This window comes from Carya illinoinensis, chromosome 3, assembly GCF_018687715.1.
Source record: "Carya illinoinensis cultivar Pawnee chromosome 3, C.illinoinensisPawnee_v1, whole genome shotgun sequence".
Lineage (NCBI taxonomy): Eukaryota > Viridiplantae > Streptophyta > Magnoliopsida > Fagales > Juglandaceae > Carya > Carya illinoinensis.
The window spans coordinates 19,165,146-19,169,709 of NC_056754.1; positions in this window are offsets into that span (position 1 = coordinate 19,165,146).

Here is a 4,564-nt window from a genome sequence, read left to right on the forward strand (position 1 = left end):
GCACTCATAGTAGGACTTTCAATAGCCGCCAGGATAGGGGTGACTGAGATAGAGGCCAAGTCAGACTCACAGTTACTAGTATATCAGATGTTGGGTTTGTACGCTACCAACAACTAGAAGTTGAAAACATATCTAGCATAAGTATAGGAGCTGCGTAACCTTTTCTCATATTTCACTATAACCCAGGTACCAAGGGTGGACAATGAAGTCACAGACAAATTGGTGCAGACAGCGTTGGGAATGGAAAAGTCATCGAGGTCTTAGCCATTGGTGCAAAAGTATGCACCCTTGGCTCCAACATCCCAGAAGGGGCAAGCAGGGTGGTTGAGTACTTGGACGAAGGAAACCTACCAAAAGTAAAGGAAAAGGAGAGGAGGATAAAAAGAAAAGCGACAAGGTTCTTTCTCATTGACGAAGTCCTTTGTAAAAGGGGTTTCTCCGCCCCATTGCTACAATGCATTTCCATGCAAGAGGCGCAGCACGTCGTAACAAAGATACACAAAGGAATTTGTGGAAACCATTCCAGTGGGAGTACCTTGGCTTGGAAGGCATTTAGGGAAGGATACTACTAGCACAATGCTTTAAGGGATGCTCGCGAATTCACCAGGAAGTTCATCAAATGGCAGACGTATACGCCGATACCACATGCCCCTCTAAAGGAGTTAGCATCTATGATAGCATCGTGACCTTTTACCCAGTGGGGCGTAGACCTAGTAGGACCTTTCTCACAAGAAAAAGGAGGAATAAAATTCATGATAGTTGTTGTAAATTACTTTACGAAGTGGGCAGAGGCAGAACTATTGGTGACCATGACAAGATTTGGAATCCCTCAAAAATAGTAACAAACAATGGATGCCAATTTGACTCTGACCATTACAAAGAGTGGTGTGCTAAGTTAAAGATCAAGACAAAGTACTCCTCATCGGGCCACCCCCCAAGCAAACAGACAAGCAGAAGCAATAAACAAAACATTACTCTCAATCCTTAAGAAGAAAGTCGCAGAGAAGAAGAAAGACTGGGCAGATGAGTTACTAGGAGTACTTTGGGCGTATAGAACATTAGTAAAAACTCCAACAGGGGAATCGCTGTTCACACTGGTATATGGGTGCGAGGCGGTCCCCCTAATTGAAGAAGGGCTCCCAAGTTACAAAACAAGCTACTTCTTGACCGCCCAAAATGACCAAAAGATGGAGGAATATCTTGATTTCTTAGAGGAAGAAAGAGAGATGGCAGAAGCCAAAATGTTGTGAGAAAAAACAAAGTCGAGCAATACTTCAACAAGAGGGTGAGGTCCAGGACTTTTAAAGTAAGGGATCTTGTCTTGATGAAGAGCAGGGTGACTACCCAAAGCGAAGGAAAAATGGGACCCTGATGGGAAGGGCTTTGCCTAGTGATAGCTAACAACAGGCCTGGATTGTAACTTTTAAAAGACAGCCAAGGCAAGGAATTGCCACATCCATGGAACGTGGAGCACTTAAGTCACGAAAATATTTGCATTCACTTTTCACTACTTAAAACATGTCGTGCTCTATGTTATTAATAACTTTCCAGTAGAAGTAAAGAACATCCGAGGGTAGACATTGGTGCAAAGCCTGGCGAACACAAAAAACAAAGGGCGCGGAGGTCATCAGACCACACCACCCCTAAATACTAAAAGTAAGCCTTAGATCCTTGTGGTGCCATGAAAAAGGGTGCGGAGGTCATCAGACCATGCCACTCCTAAACACCAAAAGCAAGCATTAGCAGCTTCTGGTACCATGAAAAAAAGGGCGTGGACCACCACCCCTCTCAAGAACCCTAGCAGCTCGACATGCCAAAGGCAAAAAAGACAAAGCAATTCAAACGTAGACAGAAGAGCAAGAGCAAAGGTGTGTAACGGCAAAATTAACAGATACTCATCATTGTAAACCAAAGTTTATTAACAAAGCAAGGGTACAATTTGTGAAGGGTACAAAATTTTCATAGGAACAGAAGGACGGAGGCTAGGAAGCTAAGGATCATCACTGGGCGGCAGCAATGGAGGTATGCCTATGAAAGCATTAGGCATATCTTCCTACCCAAAAGTGTCAACTTGGCGGTAGGCATTTTCTTCAGGAAGAAATAAACCATGATCTACAGTTTTGAGATTAGTGGCAGGGTCGGCCAGAAGGCGGTTCCTAAGCCTCAGAATGCTAGAGCCATGGCCATGAGCAAAGGCGTGATCCCTGGTAGCAAGAATGTGAGCTAACTAGGCATGAAGCAGTGCGATCTCTACCTGAGCAGCAGCTAGCTCATCCTTCTTCTAAGTTATCCTCTGGTGCATGGCAACAAGAGCCAAGTTTGCCTTCCTAAGATCCTCGTCGAGGTCGTAATGGCTGCCCTTATACTGCTCATGGTAATTCTGGAGTTCTACCAAGGACCCCTGCACCTCTGAAAGGTCAAAGGCAGTAAGAGAGGCTTTCTCCACGGTAGCCGCCAACTCCCATGATAGCTCACTATGGCTTTCTTGCGAGTGAGTTAACTCTCCATAGCAAGAGAGAAACTCAGTGTTTAGGCAGGCCTTCTCGACTTCAAAACTTTTCTAAGCCTCAGAAAGTTGGAACCTTGCCGAGTCCCTTTCAAACTGAAGAACTGTCAGGTCAAAGTCGTCCATATCCTTTGCCTCTTGGGTGAGGTGAGGACTTCTCCTTCACGTATCTCCAAGTCGCCTTACAACGAGTGGGAGTAGCCTTCTAACTGCTCCAGCAGAATCTCCAACTTCTTGTTCTTCTCAGCCAAGACTTCCAACTTAGCCTTGTCAACCTGCCACTTCTCACAAGCACACTTGGCAGCATAGCATAACTTACGATGTTGCTTAACGTCCTCCTCTAAGCAGGCACGATCGACAACAATCCAAGTCGCCAGATCATTAATGCCCTACAAAGAAAGGTGACATAACCCAAAATAAGAAACAACTTGTAACCACAACATAAAGAAAAACAAGCTACAAGATACCTCAGAGAACCAATCCTTTAAGCGGTTATCCATCTAAGCAATGACCTCAGCTCAGGCACCAGTAGAAGTAGAGAAGGCACCGCCACTGGCATCGCCACCAAGGACCTTCCCGGGGCTAGAAGCAGCTCAGAGCAAGGAGGCCTTGGCAAGCCTCATAGTTGAATCCACCACCTTTTCTGACAGATCACCGAGGCATACAGGTGGAAGGGGGAACGTGGTGTAGGCTAGCTGGCCTTGATTAGGCGAGCATCTTCCTGCAACAAGTTGCCCCGTTCCTCTTCAAAGAGGGAGTCGATGTCTCTCCCAAAGGATGAGGCATAAAGGCGGGGGGGAAGAGAAAGGTCTTCGCCACTACCAACCAACGAAGGGATACTTCCCCCCAGAGACAATGACTGACGAGGTCTCTGGGGCAGTTTGTTTTGCCCCAGCCTCGCCACGAACAACTTCATGGCAATGGGGCGTGTGCCTTGTTGCATCAACCTGATCACACCCTAAGGGTGTGGAAGCTCTTTCCTGCCCATCAACGGGGAAGACAACTGCCACTTCTTCATGAACATCCCCAATTGGGGAAGATGAGCGAGCCCTTACACTCGTGCTAGAGTCTAGGTTAAAGGCGGCAACCATTTCAGCATCCAACTTGCCTTCCCTCATCGGACCCTCTAAAAAAAAAATTCAAGTACAGGGTTGGATGCCAAAGGGCGCGCCTACTGAGGGGGCGCAACTCGTAAGGAAGCAGCCAGATCAAAAAGGGTCATGCTGTTTAAACCCTTAATGTCTCTCAGGCCAGATGACTGTGGCCAGGCAAAGGGACTGCAAGGAGTCGGAAGTGTGGCAGTGACTAGCAAGGTGAGCGGTCAGACCTAATTGCCCCCCTAGGGTGCAACAGTTTCCTCTAACCACAACACAGGGAATGCAAAGGTGACTGGCTGCACAGGTGTCCGAGTCTAGGCACCCTCCAAGGGCGCCAAAACTTCCATAGATATATGAGTCTAGGCACCCACCACAGGCACCAAAGCTTCAATGGGTGATGGCACGTGAAGCATGACAGTAGCTGGCGACGTGGGCATCTAGGCACGGGTGTGACGCCCCCAAATTCCGTTTGGGATCGGACGGACATTTGAAGCGTCGAGACATGCAACACAAGGTTACCTGCCCCCGTTCATGACATATAAGATGCAATAATCCTAACATGCATCTAACATTATGCAATATTCGCAGCGGATAATTTTTTTCTTTAGCAATACTATGCACCAAACTGAAAATATCCCAATACTTAAAACATACTTCATACATAAAGATCCATTGAATAACTAAGACCACAACACTATTCCAAAATAGTTATGATCCAAAAGTACTGGAGATGCAACTCCATCGTACAAGTAGTAATTTAACTACTATATTAACATTAACGACGCACCGTCGTTCAGTCGACTGTGTCTAGTTGGTCAGCTCCTGGTCCTCCTTCAGGTCCTGTAACAAGATCTACCATTCGGGAGGAATGGTAGTTGGGACTACCACAGTGAAATTTGATTACAAATCTCAGCAAGTTAACAAAAAACTTCCACACAGACTAATGATGCATGGATGACAG